The following is a 16234-nucleotide window of genomic DNA, read 5'->3' as shown; positions in this document are numbered from 1 at the left end:
CACCAATTGGTGTTCAGGGTAGAGTCACGCCTATAATTGATTGATAGACAAGGACTTGGGAGAAGAAGAGGGAAAACAAACAGAAATACAGAGCTTAATAAGAGGTGGGATTCCTTTGCGGGGAAGTTTCATTGGTCAAGGTCAGAATAATTACCTGGGAAGCCAATAGAAAACACGCACACGCACATACGCACAAGGGGGGAAAAAATCTATTATTGGTGGTGTTTGGATTCAACTAGGGCTACCCTACCTGTGCTGCAAATTCCGGAAGACCACTGGGGGGGGCAGCAACGGGCCAGACTTCCCTCTCTCCTTTTGCGCTCTTCTAGAGGATCTCCAGGTTTATGCACCCGGATAAGGCAGCCTTAGTGTTAGTGCATCAGCAGCTGCGCCGTTTTAGGGAATCTCTTAAATTGCGTTGTGTGTTCAGAAAGTGTAGCAGAGTGCGCCGAGGACTGGAGCTCAGCGTGTGATCTTTTAGCCTGTGTGACCGACATGTTTCCAAGTTTGCCCTTGCAACCTAGATTTTATTTCTTTAATAAACAAGGCGCAGCGTGTTATTTGACAAACATGCAAAATGTGGAAGGAATTGGCACGGGGAGCACCGTCTAATAAACGCTTAAGCGGTTGTCATCATTTAGTGTTCGGTGAGGCGTAAGTGACATTCCAGCAACCGATGATGCAGGTTGTCATAAGCATAATGACTATAATAGGGGAAGGGGGAAATCCCTGTTATTTATATTTTGTATCTGCAGCCTACTCCCTTAATGGCGCTGAGTAGTTTACAAAATGTAGGAAAGGTGCCCATTAAAAATAATATTAAAACAAAACATGAAATTACAACTAAAGCAGTAGCCTTGCAAGGACTGAGAAAATACATGTTGAGGCCCAAGCTAAGGAGATACCTTGCCTCAGTTCCATAGAAAAATTTCCCCATATTATGGGTCCTATAACGGAGAAGGCTACATTGGTGGTGGTTGGCAACTGTTTTAGTAGTGAGACTCAAAAAAAAAAAAATGCCCCATTGATGGGATAAGATGTAAAGACTATACAAAATAGGCCTTCCCATCAGCATACATATGTAAGGCGTTAAACATCACCATGACTGTAGAATTGGGCTTGGAGGACAATTTGTTTTTTCAAAACGGGGTAATGAGAGACCTCGAGGAGGTATCAATTGCCACTTGTATTGCCACATTCTGAGCTGGCTCCAATTTGTGGATTGTCTTCAAGGGTCACCCCACAAAACCTGTATTGCAATAATTTGGTCTCATGCACACACTTTTATCTTCCACGTAAGAATGCATTTGCTTTATTGGCCAAATATGATAAAAAGAATCTACTTACCATTGATGTCATTCCTCTTATTATATAAATTGGTTAGCAGGAGATAGCTCCATTTTATCTGGCATGAATAACTCCATATTCATAAAAAGCTTTAATTTATCGGAAGAGCAAGAAAAATGGAGTCACATTGCTCTGAATCAGGAACTGGGTCACAATTATATTACAATCCAGCATGGATTTAAGCATGTTTAAAGCCATCAACTTCAAACAGCTTAGTGCATTTTTCTTTACCTCCTAGTGGCTGAACAATGTCCATGATGTTTCTGCAACCACAATCCACATTCCAGTTGCAATTAATTTTTGGAAGTATAATTCTCAAGCCCATCCCCTTAATTGCTTCAACCATAATGAGATTTTAAGTCCAACACATCTGGAGAGTATCAGAGGAGGAAAACTGTTCTCTGCAGCCAAAAGGAGTTCAGGAGGCAAGCTGCTATTTTACATTATTGCCTTGCAGCCCAGCTTAAAAGTTAGAGAATATTCCAAGAGGATATTCCTCAATGCAATGGTCATTAAAATGAATGGAGTTTCAGCTTCTCTTACATAGTTCCCATTCATTAAAAAGGGTAGCATAAGATAACTTTTGGAATTGCCCATGCCCTTTCTTTTGGGTTGTTCTTTTTAAATATCTCTATTTCAAAAGTCACATTTAATCACTTTTGAACTTTGAGGATATACATTTAGGTGCAGATATTTTGAGCAAAAGATATGTGAGATTGAAGGTTCACACTGTGCTAATTTACAGAAGTTATGGGAGCTCATTGGGAGGGCATATGATACTTTCCTGAGTACAAATTGTGTTTAGTGACCTAGAGTGACCTCCCCATCTATTCCTTGTAACAAATGCTTTATAACTCTAGGGGGCACCAGATACTTTAAGAATAAGAACATTGGCCTGTGCTTAGAAATTGTGTAGATTCTCTTCCATAGAGAGAAGGGCCTATATTGCCTAGCTGTAGCAAAGTTAATCCTATTCCAGTGCTGCATTTTTGCCTGTTCACTGATTCAGTCAACTGTAAATTAAGGATGGAGATCCTGTGACTTTCAAAATGTCATTGAACTATAATTCCCACACTTACAGCCATCATGGTCAATAGTGAAGAATGTTGGAAATTGTCATTCAGAAATATCTGGATGACGACAGTTACCCATTTTGTTATTGACTTTGGCTTTAAGTCACAAGGGAGATGACGCTTTGAATTTCATTAATAACATAATTGAAATGGTGGTGAGATGCAAGAACAGAAAATGTTCTTGCACTTCTAACAGCATGAGGGAGGAGGAGGAGGAAGAATTCCAGGCAGTGAAGATAAACTGCTCCTGCTAATATCCCTACTTTATGTAATTACCAAAAGAGGTTTGCTAGTATTACAGCTGGTAAAACAAGAAACAGTTCAGAAGGAAAAAAAGATTTAGAAACCCATATTTTTTTAGACTCTGATGTATCTTCTGTTTTTAACTGACTGTACCCCATCTCCTTATGTTGGTTTATGACCATAATAAATATTTGATTTGACTAGGACCCAAGATCATATAAGGAAAAACTTGCAAAAATGGGATATGTTTACTCTGGAGAAAAGAAGCAAGCAATCAAAAGGTTGATGCTGGTAGCATGTGTATGTGTGTCTCTGTGTCTGTATACGTGTGTGTGTGTAGAACAAACAGAGAACAAATATAATTGTGTGTGTCCCTTGAGGACACACAGTGGCTCTTTTGAAACTGAAGTCTATTTGGAAAATACATATTAGGGCTGGGTAGTACTTTGGATTCAGAGGCAAAAGGTGTTTCTGAGTGTGCAAAGGCACAATGTTGCATCTGCCTACAACTCTTTAAACCAAATTCATACCTCCCAGGATTGCAAAAGGCAGCTGTACAATCTCTAGAAAATATGCAGCTGTTTTAAGGAGTTACAGACTTTGCAGTACGTACCACAGCATGTGCCAAAACACTTTTTTTTTTGCCTTCATATCCAAAGCACTGTACAACCCTAATATTTATCAACCTAGAGAGTTCAGTATTCAGTTACAGTGCTACTGGCGGCATGCCTTGGGTGCTATTCCTGTGTCACTCAGAGCTAGGAGATACATAACCTCTGTAAGTGGTAGCTACATTTCAATAGTTGCATTCACACATTATGCTACACCATGGTTTGCTTAATTTATTGTTGTTGTTGTTCAGTCGTTAAGTCATGTCTGACTCTTCGTGACCCCATGAACCATATCGCGCCAGGCCTTCCTGTCCTTCACTGCCTCCCTGGGTTTGCTCAGTTTCATGCTCATTGCTTCAGTGATGCTATCTAACCATCTCATCCTCTGCTGTCCTCTTCTCCTTTTGCCTTTAATCTTTCCCAGCATCAGGGTCTTTTCCAAAGAGTCCTCTCTTTGCATTAGGTGACCAAAGTATCTGAGCTTGAGCTTCATTATCAATCCTTCCAATGAGCAGTCAGGGTTGATTTCCTTTAAGATTGACTGGTTTGACCTCCTAGCAGTCCAGGGGACTCTTAAGAGTCTTCTCCAGCACCACAGTTCAAAGGCATCAATTCTTTGGCGCTCAGCCTTCTTTATGGTCCAGCTCTCACAGCCATACATTACTACTGGAAAAACCATAGCTTTGACTATGCGGATCTTTGTCGGCAAGATGACGTCTCTGCTTTTTAATATGCCATCTAGGTTTGCCATAGCTTTCCTTCCAGGGAGAAAGCGTCTTTTAATTTCAGTTTATTGAGTCAGTTATAAATGGCTAGGCTTGTACAACGTTCTAAGCTTTAAACCAATGACAGGGTCTCATGGGCATCAGCAAGGTGTATCAGATGCACCATAATCCCCAGATCTCATTTTAAAAAGAGCTAGTGTAATCTCTAGCTTTCTAGAATGGGACTGATTATAAATGGAATAGTCATTCTTCTGCCCATTCTGTAAGGAAAGCCTTTGGATTTGTTTAACCAATGAGTTTCAAAGTATAATTAAATATACACTATCAGAAGTCCAGGTTTTGGTACAGCAGTGATTGGGTAAAGTGTGTCTACCCAAAAACAAAAAGCAGGAACAAAGGCAGAAATTTGGAATATATTATTTCTAAGTTTTAAAAAATGGTTATTTTTCTTCATTTTAACATTTTAAAAGTTAGGACATTTCTGCTCAAAATATAAAGAACTCAGAAAGATACCCGACCCCCTTGTGTATTAATTAGAGAGCAGAGAGTAGTCTGCAGATCAGTTGGCATTAAATAGGCGAAGAAAACCATGGAAAATATTCATTCACTTTTTAAATTTATAACTCACCTTTCCTTCCAAAATGATGTTCAGGGTACTTAACAGTTTTTTTATCTGCCTTTGACTGACCAGCCACTCTGTGTGAATGAGAAGTAATGAATATACCTGATAATGGTGTACAGTTCAATTTCCTTTCACGTTGTTGATCTATTAGTTTTTTTCATTAGCAAACATGGCATTTTTGCATTACTTCCATTTTGTACTGTACAAATGCTTCTGGAACTGTATGACCGCACATAGAAATGCAAATATCCGGTTGCGCTTGTATCTTATCGCATTATAGATTTTTTGCTGCTTCTCTGTTTCACATGGCTATAGTTTTTACTGTTTTTATTACTTTGCCTACTTGAATACCCCTTTGCTCATCCACAGGCTGTTTCCTGGCACTGCTAGCCACTGCCACTCACAGTCAGCATTGTCCCCTCTCAATACCAACATAGCTGGCAAACCCAAAAAAGTGAGAACTACATGGATTTCAGAAAAAAGTATCTAATGCTAGACAGGGGTCAAATCATAATCTTGTAAACTATGCAAGTAAATTCCCAGGCAGAATTAGAGCAAGCCAATTAAGGTGGAGTCTTTTAAAAATCTTTTCTTCCCATGGACCCCACATCTGGGCTGGGCTGCCTTTTCTAACACCAGCTGAACTCCTTTTACATTGCCTGCTTCCCACAGTCTCTCTCACACTGCTGTTGCCTTGCAGGTTTCTTGAGGACAGAGCTCACTTGTTATCCCATGCCCCTTCTCTGTGCCTGCTAGCTTAACAGATGGGTCACAGACATGGAAAGGGGCATGGCTTGAAGCAGAAGGGAGTGCCATGATGCTTCTTGCAACCCCTCTTCCCAGGGGTCTCCAGAAGGGGGCAAATGGAGTTTGATTGTCAAAAGCAGCTTCAGGGAATTATGACACAAGCCCCACCCCTTTTCTATGTGGGTTGCACTGTTGCCCACACACCCCAAAGGGGCAGAGGTTGCAAACACCACTGTCTCCCCTCCATGGGCAACATGAAAGGTGGTTGAATTCTTCACCTCAGGCTCCCACCTTCTTCTACCTCACCTTACCTTAAGGAGAGCAATTGGTGATTGTTTTTCTCACAAGCTGGTAGCATACAACAATCACCTTCCTTAACTTGTCTCGCATTAAAACTGTCAGGAAGGTACCACTTACTGGCCTCGTGGTTGCATCACGATAGGCCCCAACAGTTGGGGCAGTGCAATTTATTCCAGCATACCTTTACTCTATACATACCTTTACTCTATACTCTATACAGCATACACCTTTACTCTATGGCTGTGCTGTGGTCTCTGAATACTGAGGAAATGTTTCAGCCATGCTGGCTAATTTCATCTATACGTTTCTGAAAGGAAAACTTTCCGACTCACCTACCTACCCTCAGCCAGTTACCCTTGAAGTAGCTGGCAGCTGTGACTTCTGCAATAATTTCTTTCAAAGTCTCATTTATCTGTGCAGAAGAAGGGAATGGACAGACTGAGGTGTTCCTGGGGATTGTATCACTTCAGGTTTTATTTATTTATTCAATTGATACAGCCACCCATCTCACTTATGTGACTCTGGGCAGCTCACGACAATTAAAAACAACAGCAACAGACAATAAACAAAATACAAATAAAACAACAAAAATGTATAAAACCATATTAAAAACCATATTAAAAGCATAATCAGTGGCAGAGTTACAATCCATTCATAGCAATCAATACAGTCATCAAACAGGGTCCAGACCACAACTGGATACCCGAGCACAGTGGCAAAGCCATGTCTTCAAAGCCTTCTGAAAAGCTTGTAGGGTCAAGGTCAATCTAATCTCTGGGTGGATGATGTTCCAGAGATCAAGCACCACCTCAGAAAAGGCTGTCTTCCTGAGCCCTGTCAGATGACATGTCAGAACAGACAGGACCCGGAGCATGCCTCTTCTGCCAGACCTAATGGGACAGGTAGATGTAATTGGGGAGAGGTGGTTCCTCAAATAACCCGGCCCCATGCCATGAAGAACTTTCCAGGTTATCATCACCAGCACCATGAATTGAACCTGGAAGCATACTGGCAACCAGTGCAGCTCATGGAGCAGAGGTGTAATGTGTGCTGATCCAGGAGGCTGCAGTAGGGATGGTGGGGAGGATGCAACTTAGCAAACAATACATGGCTGAAATGTTCTGTAGGATTTTTGCCTTTGTGCATAGTAATTCTTTTCTAAAATAAGCAAGAAAGGTATAATCCATCACTGGGAGCTTAAAATTATATTTTTTTATCCTTCCAAATTTCCACCATCATTCATTCCTCATGTCTGTATAAAAACTTAGATGGGTTTTTAAAAAAATATTTAGAATACTTCTTTGGAAATTGTATTAGTCATGTGAGGTTTACTGCTCAAAGTTTGCATTTTCTAAAAAGAAAACATTCTGGACAGGTGGTTTTGGGTTTTGAACCAAATGCTCTACATAGAGAAAAATGTTTTTATTATTTTTGTATTTACATTCCATCTTTTCTTAGATCACATTTGTATAGGGGTTTCCTTCATTTTATTCTCATAGCAACAATCCTGTAAGGCAGGTTTGGCTAGTTATTCTCTCTCAGCTCAAATCACTCCATGTTGGCTCAGTGGTTAAATGTGGACTTCCACTTGCCTCTTCCTTATATGAGTTCAACTCTTTAATCCCTATATTGCATAGATAGATTCTGAAAGTGATAGCAAAGCTACATGATCCTGGTGCTGGCGTGGTTCATTTCCTCCCTGGGCTGGGGAGAACTGCATCCATAGCCAGTGATGAAAAAAGTGATAAAAGCAGCAGGCAAGCAGGATTGGGGAGGGGTATCACATCTGGGCCCAAAAAGCAGAGAGGAATGGACTGAAGATGGAAAGAAGAAGCAGGGAAGTTGGGAGAATACGAGAAAGAGTGGTAGAATGGCATGCAAACAAAGATAGAGAGTTTGGTCATGGAGGAGGGGACAAGGTTCTTCAGAACCCTTTTAGAAGTACTGTAAATAAGCAATCCTAGACATCTTAGCTCTTTGGGGATTTCCAATTTGAAAGGTGATAGATATTTAGTACTCAATTGAATACTAAATTGAGTACTAAAAGAGAATTGTATAATTAAATAGCAGCAGGTCTCATTCAAATAGAAAATACTATTTTATTTATTTATCTGACTTTTATCCCACCACTAATTTGGATCAAATCAAGGCAGTATATATACCTAATGCTCCTGCATCCTGTTTTCCACACAACCTCCCTATGAGGTAGGTTGGGTTGAGAGGGAGTGACAGGTCCAAAGTCACCCAGCTGGCTCCCAGTGCCTAAGGGAATAATATAGTTTCCTTGGAAGTAGAGTATGATTTTAGGCCAACTATCAATGAATGTTCTTTCCATTTGAAATAAAAGGTTTATTAAGAAATATACATAGGATAGGAGAGCCTTGCTTCTTAGATAAAAAGACAAAAGAGAGAAAGAGAGAAGGGAGGTGAGAAGTTCCCTTGGTCTCTAGTACACGGAAACTCATTTTACTAAAATAGGCCAGGTGAGAGTCAGACACAGGGACAGCATGAAGACCCTTCCCCGTAACTATCTCTTGTCATCTGCCCTACTGGTCAAAAGGCTCATAGGTGCAATTTACTGTACTATAAAAGGGCACTCCCAATCAAAACCCTGGATAAATAAATATTTATAAATATTTAAATAATAATAATAAATGCCAGATTCTGTGTATGCTCTTTCCGTGAGAAGGTTCAGGTGGCCCTTGAGATCCCCCCTTCAAATAGCAAATTTGGCTGTTGAGTGCCATTTGTGCCACCAAGAGGCAAAAAGGGGAATAGCAACATGCTTAATGAAGTCCCAACTTTGCCAGAATACTCTAAGCTGCTTTTTTTCCTCAGTGGAGGAAAAGACAACAACAGCAGCACATTGAAGACAGAACATGTTCAACAGTTTGAGCTGGAAAAGGAATCTGATCAGAAGAGAAAGTAGAATTGGGGGAAAGAAATGGAAAGTGGCTGATCAGGATCCAAAAGAGGTGAGATTGCACTGCAGTATGTTTGTGCCAGTCCCATGTATTAAAGCAGTTTATGTGTCAGTTTGTACAGATGTGTTCTTGTTATATATTATTTATATAACTTCCATCTGATCAGAGAGAGGCGCCCTGAAGCCCATGGGCCCAAATATGTCCATGCCCTTGGTGCCTGCCAGTCTCCCTATTCAATCTGATCTTATTTTTAGAAATGGGAAGCTCCGTGCTGTAAAGCAAAGCCTCTAAGGTCTATCTTTATTTACAAGAATGCCTCTGGATCTCATGTAGGTCTCATATTATTTTAGGAAATAATAGGGTTACTGCAGCTCAAAGCTTTAAGTCTTCTCACCTGCCTAGGAAAAAAAGACAAAGAGAAGCTGAGATGGCAGGGAGGATTTTGAGGAGCCAGGGGTCAGTGGCCGCTGACTCTAGCATTTAACCCTCAAAAGTTGACTCTGGAGGTTTATTCAGCAATGCATCACATGAGTAGGACATGTTCTTCTTATGTGTGTTTCACTTCTGGTTTGGAATGAGTTGTGGTGGGGTGTAAAGTCAAGACCTTAACATCCAGGACATCAGTAAGCACAGCTTTATTGATAACCCTGCCTTCTCATAATCCCCAAAAGAAGCCTCAGTTGCAGTGTTACTAAGAGTTTATTGGGACTCTTTGATCTACCTTCAAATAAAAGGGAAGGTAGGGTGTCTTTCTTTTTTCTTTTTATAGATTCTCCCTCCCCCATCCTGCCTCACAGGTTCTAGCATGTCCTAAAGCCATGGGTTGCAGTGGGAAGATGACAAAGACCTCATTTCGCTAATGCGGGGAGGCCAGCCAGGTAAAGTGTTTCAGACTGTTTGCGTGCATGACATTTTATAGAACCATCAAAGAAAATATTCAGTATTGTGGTGGTGGGAAGTCCTCTGGCTTTCTATATGTTGCTGAACTGTAACTTCTCAGCAAACCTTGCCTGCTGGAAGGTCTGGTTCAGCAACATCTATACAGCAACAGATTCTTTCTTTCTGCTCTACAGATACACAAATGCTATATTTGTGTGACATACTGGCCAATGGTTAAATTAATAATTGTTTATTGAATTAATTCAGTTACTTGGTTCAGACAATACAATGAACCATAAACCACATAGCTGAGACTAACTTGTGGTTGCTAGTTTATTGTTCACCATAAATAAAGTCATGAAACAGTCATGAAAACAGCCAAAGACAAAACAAGGCTTTACATTCATGTCGTTTACCAGGGGCCACAACAGAGTCATATCACACTAAATCATGCTTTGTTTAACCAGTTTATTGAATAAACTAAAATGGGCTGGGTTTATAAACCATGGTTTACACCCCATCATGTCTGGTTTATAAATCAGCTGCCAAGGTTAATAAAGCTACATCAAACCCTTTAAAGATTCAATCAGGAAGTTGATATTTCCAAAGTATTAGACATTCAGTTAAAAAAGAAAGACCACCCTCTATTTTTCATTAATAATTTTGCTGAGAGCCCAAGAGACCACAAAATGGTATTGCCTGCCCATGCTTTGTAACTTCTAGTGGCTATGGAATCTGGGGGCTGCGAAGGATGGCTGAATATAGTTAAACATGAATTTGCTCACTTTCCTACACTGGGAGCTTTCCTGTGCAGGTCCAAGAGAAATGAATGGAAGCTGTGCATGAACATATCACACATGTTTTTTTTCCCTATAAAAATGATATTCATATCTAGGATATCATCTAAACCAGTGTTTTTTGAAACTTGGCAACTTTAAGATGTGTAGACTTCAACCTAAAGTTGCCAATTTTCAAAAAAAACCAATCTGAACATTAATTTTGCAAATGAATAGAGGGGTAAAGAAAAAGTTGTACATTTCAGATCACTTGTCTGGAAACAAATCACTGCCAGGCCACATGAGTGACTTTCTGCCATTATTCCCAAACAGAGATACTGTAGTTCTGTTGACCAGGTGAGGAGATGCAAAGCAACCCTCTACTCAAGAAAAAGGAATGGAACTGAAGCAAGTGGGCAGACAGAGATTTTCCAGCTGGGAAGGTACCAGCAATATTCAAAGACTCCAGAGAAAAGCAACTGGAGAAGAAAAAGGGCCTTTAAAGTGGTTACACCTCCCTGTTCCACCTGCCCACATACTTCCATGTAATGCATTTAGGAAGAATGCAGGAGGCCTGTTACATGGTCTGAAAAATAGGGGAGGGGGTTCTTCATCTGACAGTTAATCTTTGAGGGAAGGAGAGGTGCCAGGGCAGAAACTCCCCTGAATAACCCTTTTCCTCTTCCCTCCCACACCTGTCCCCAAAGGCCAGGACATATAAATTCCTCAATATGTACTTGTTACTATAAATTTGACCACACCTACAAAGCTGGCAGCCTTCGACCTCTCCCTTTCCAGAGGGTAGGAAGCTGCATCAACAGTAAATATTTTCAACTCCCTTGGGGCTATTCTGCAAGGCAGAGTTTAAGAGCAAGTCACCCAGAATGACTATGTCAGCACAGGCTGATGCTGGATTGAATATTCTCCCCCTCTTGTTGGGGAACTCTGGAATGTATTGTGTAAAGGGGCAGCTATGGATAAGTAACAATTTACAGGACCTTCCAAAAAACACTGCTCCCAAGAATCCTCTTTAACAAGTAGCACAGAAATCAAATGGGCCTAGAAATCTGAGCTTTATCTGATTTAGGAGTCTAACTGTAGTTGAACTTAATTCAGACCTTTTTCATGAAGTAGGATTATTGTCTCAGATTCGCAGCTGAGCGAACTGTGTTGTGCGGTATGTCCTTTAGTGTTCTGAATTTTAATTGCCATTTTCATTAGACAGCATCACTGCCAATTGCAAATGCTTCTCCAGCTACCCAAGGGTTATCAGGACTGGGAAGCATGCCCAAAATAGTGTTAGGTCATGATTAGGAATGGGAAGGCTTCTACCCTTAAATGCACCTTGGAATGATTTGTTACAGATTAAGTGCTTGGCATGGCTTGTACCAAGCAGCAGCTGAAAAATGGCACTTGGAAGTGGAGCAAGAAAAAAATGGTGGAGACTGGGGAGGCTTGAGGATGCCATTGTGCATTCATGTCCTCCACACACAGAAGGACATCTTCGTGTTAAGCAAGTAGGACATGTGAATGACCCCAAAGAGCTTTGATTTTACTTCTGGACTAGTATTTCATCCCTCTGATTCCATGGCATCATCAGTGTTGGGCAACTGAGCAAATTTATTTCTAGCTCAGCTGCAGATCAAATGGCAAAGCTTCATTTTTTCAGGGCTGGAGCTTCATGGAGTTTGGTGGGACAGTTCTCATAGATAGGAATGATGCTTCCTAACTCCTTAGCTCTCCTTCTATCATGCAGTTGTAAAACCATGATGTTCATTATAACACCATTTTGTTCTCACCTCAGTAGAAGAGAAGGGCATACGACTGGCTTTTTATTTATTTATTTATTATTTTTCAAAATGCAGTAAAGGAAGAATATGGAGAGGATTTATTTATTAATCCAATTCAATAAATATAGTCACTCATCTATTCAAGAAACTCTGGGTAGGGAACAAAACAAGGAATTTAACTAAAACAAACAAACAAAACAACCAAAATTGTATTGAGGCTTAATAAAAAGACAAAACTGCTACACACATACACCCATGCTACACCCATGCCAAAGCTCCCAATTCCCAATATGTCCCAATTCCTCCGGGGAATACCGCCTGGATATTGATTTTGTGCTCCCTCGTTGCTCTTCTAGAGAGAGAGGTGGTTGGCTAGTCTGGAGCAGATGGAAGGTGCAGGTAGGACAATTGCAGGTTGTTACAAGAATCTTTCTGGGGATTTGGGAAATGATAATGGTGGGTATATGAAAGTATCCCTAGTCTAAACCCTATAGGAAATTGCATGTTGCCTTACCCCTTATCTATTCAGGACTCAACCATATAACAGTGGTAGTGTGCTTGCCTCCCATTCTTATAATGCAGGTGTAACACACTTCTCAGAGTCTGGGAAAGAGGATGGTGGTTTGCAAAATATTAGTAGACCAGAGTATCTGCACATTCTTCCGTTACTGGGGAAGAGACAGTTAACAAAAGGATCAAAGAATCTGTACCTAATAACATAAATGACGTGTTAAAGTACACATTCACTTTCCAAGATTCTGTAATCTAACCCCTTTTTTTTCCTTTCAATAAATCTGGCTAATAAGACTCAGTGAGAATCTAGCCTTCTTGGTTGTGAGGAACTGCTAGAGACTTTAAAGCAGGTTACTTTCAGATCAGGAATTGGTAGGTTCCCAGCCATCCTTTTCTTTCTACCCAGTGCCACCTACTTGTGGGAAAACCAGCCACCAACCTTTGTCTTGAACATGAAACAGTTTGAGTGCTGTCATAAATCAATCTTGCTAGCATTATTGTGAATGATTCTCATAGCACTCTGTTAAATAGAAACTACCTGTTTCCCCTTCCCTTTTTCTTCTTTCTGCAGGGTTTATCCCTTAAAACCGCTTTCTTTCAAGCTACTGTTTGTCTTATAAGAAGGAGAGCCCCCCTCCAATAAGGTCATACATCTGTTTATTCAGCAGGGTTGGAGTACTCATCTGCTGTCCCTCTTATGCAGGTCAGGTGTAATATTTTTTGAGCTTTTCTTTCTGACAACTTAGGATCCCTAATTTGTTCTACCGCTACTTTGGCCAGCCTTGATACTTTGCTGGAGGAGCTCTTTGGACCCACTCTGATGAAGTTCTTAGCAGGCTGGAGATGAGACGGAGGCTCTATCATGAGGACATATCCTTGGCATGGGTGTCTTTGTGCCACAAGAAGCAGGAATTGTCAGTGAGCTCAGTGACAGCCAGTTCTTCATCAAGGCTTCAGGTGGGAGTATCTCCTCTTTAATTTAGTATCTTCCAGGGGAGGGCAATTTTACCCTCAGAGTACAACGAATGTAGCCAATAGAGGATACTTTGCCATTATGATGGTCACTGCTTTCTTAGAAGAGCAATGGTTGTACATGTGATTGTTTGAAGAAATTCCACTAGCACATAGTCAGTGCCTTTTGCTAGCTTATTCATTTGGTGATTAAGCATTAATTAACTCATGGATCATCACAAAGAGCTGAGATGTCAACTGTTCAGAGCTGAAGCCAAGAATCAGTGTAGAAATTTTGATGTGGGCTATGGCTTTTTTTTTTTTTTTTACATTGATATATTTCTTATCTCTGGAAGAATATTTCAAGCTTTGTTTTGTAATCATGAAACCTGGAAAATTGTTTGCTTTATCGGAATGAAATGGAATATCACAATGCATAAAAGGTGTGGAAATAACGTTGAATTCCACATTGTGTTATGCCTAATCCAGCATTCTTGCAAAGCACTTTCAAAGAAAACTATGGCTGTTTTCCTCATCCTAGAATCTTTCTTTGACACAAGTTTTCATAAAAAGCCAGGACAATCCAGCATAACATATCCACCCTTTTACATTTTATTGGACATGGTGTGTCTTATTATTCTATCCTGGGCAATGAATATACATTTGGTTCAAATGAGAAGGGCTGGTTCTGCGAATCTGGGGCTGACTATAAATATTTTCAGAGTCTTAATTGCAGTAAATCATCAGATTACAACAGGATTCAGTTGGCTCTCAGACCAGACAAGAGTCACTGCATCACTGAAATAATTGACCTGGAGATTATTGTATGGCTGGGTACACACCTGAAATAGCAACCTTTTTGTTCAGTTGCATTCCACCCCATAGAGCTAGAAATGTTGTGAGAGAAGGAGGCATCATTTACTGGAGAGGAGAGAATGTAGTCATCAATTTTAAAAGAATAAAAATTCAGATGAACTAGAGTTACAATCCTTATATGTGCACTTACTTGAGAGAAATCTCAAGATGTATATTATCTAGTAATGCCTTGCATGACACATGATATATAAATATTTAAAATAAAAAAAGTTCTTGTTAACAGGTTGAGCTCTACTTTGCAGTAGACAGGCACAGGATTAAGTTAATATATTAAACCATTTTAATAAAATGTTGTATATCGTTAAGAGTACAAAGTGCTTGTCAGTTACTCCAGTGCCTTAGTACTTATTGGTCAAAATATGGAAAAGAAGCAGCAGACTAATTAATATGGAAAAATTCTGCTTGAAAAGTTTTTGTTAATAAGGACACTAGCTGGAATTTTGAGAACTGAAGTCCAAACAACACATCTCATAAGTTCTTCTTTCTCGTTCTCTCACATGCAGTACATGTACACACATATTAGGGGAGAACATGATTCTGGCTGGAGTTCAGAAAAATTCATCATTTTAAAAATGTTATTAGTAAATGAAATTAATATCTAATAAAAAATTAAAATCCATACTGTAAATGCAAAGTTAGAAATAATTACAGACTGGTACACCACCAAAATATGCCAAGATTCATTAACCTCTAATGAGATGGATATAAAATAATTTCATCTTAAAAGGATGAAATTAATTCAAGAGAAACATGATTTTAAAAATCAGGAGAAAACATATTTATTTAACAAAATCTTGTTTGATTCACATCTCACATAAGCTATAGTTTTATATACCATTAAACCATAGTTTAATTAATTACTACAAATGATTGCAGGGATGTCCATGGGGGAGTGTCAAAATGGCAGCTGTGATCCTGCAGAATCCCACCCTTTCTGAAATGTGTAATATTTTTGGATTACTTGCATTTTATACTGCATAAATGCTCCTGGAGCTGTATCGTTGTATGTGGAAACACAAACCACTGGTTGGACTTACATCTTATTGCATTACAGATTTTCCACTACTTCTTTGTTCTGCGTGGCCCAGGGGTATCTGCAGGGATGGGTCAAAAAATTCAAGATGATGTCACACATATGATGCATGTAAAAAAAGGGATGGGGCTTCAATCCCGCAGTTACAGTCACCATCTTGACTCTTCTGGGCCCCTTTGTGGGCACCCCTGATTGACTGAAGTCAAAATGAAGCAACTACATTATGGCTTAGTGACAAGCTCAGAGTAAATATTTGATAATATAATAGTATATTGATTAATTCATGACTTACTGAAAGAATTATGATAAAAATATCCTTTCCCAGAGGATTTTTCCTCCCATGGAAAAACACTATTAACCAATTTGACTGCATTCCATTATTGCTTGAGCCATATTTTAATTAATACAATCTAGAAAACTTCCATACGGAGGCCAGCAAACATCTTCATTGTTGAGAAACTTCAGTGCTACCTCAGGATGAAACTCTGTAACATTATCCCCATAAGAAGATGGAGTGGCAGCTTTCCAGGAAACAATTATGGGCTGTAAGGGCTGAATCTGGTAAGGGAGCCAGAGGTCCTCTCCCTGGACAGAACCATTAAGTAAATACTGAGTTGACATCTCCATACGCAAGGCTGGGAAAAGAAAAGCTAAATTCCTGCTGACTTGAAAAGGCCTAGAATTCAAACCCTGCAGAGAACATATAAAGAGGTCTTGATTTCTGCATTTTGCAGTAGGTTGTTCTGCTGCATATACATGGCTTCCACCTTGTCTGAAACATACAGCTTATCTAGCTGTCTTTTATCTGTGAGCTGTTGCTGTAA

The 16234-nt window shown here is 39.9% G+C and overlaps 1 long non-coding RNA gene across 1 annotated transcript; it reads left to right on the top strand.

The window, feature by feature from the left end:
* The first annotated feature begins 54 nt into the window (after positions 1–54).
* LOC148215452 (uncharacterized) lies at positions 55–13766 on the top strand. Its single transcript, XR_015796594.1, has 5 exons — positions 55–104; positions 8507–8643; positions 9390–9470; positions 10581–10690; positions 13122–13766. It is a non-coding gene; the product is annotated as an uncharacterized LOC148215452 (long non-coding RNA).
* Positions 13767–16234: the final 2468 nt, after the last annotated feature.

The sequence above is a fragment of the Python bivittatus genome, unplaced genomic scaffold, assembly GCF_059951505.1.
Source record: "Python bivittatus isolate LINGU-HERP-01145 unplaced genomic scaffold, Pbiv_v1 ctg000410_np1212, whole genome shotgun sequence".
In the NCBI taxonomy this organism is placed as follows: Eukaryota; Metazoa; Chordata; class Lepidosauria; order Squamata; family Pythonidae; genus Python; species Python bivittatus.
The sequence above is the reverse complement of the archived record's forward strand: the minus strand, read 5'-3'. Positions and strand labels throughout refer to the sequence as shown.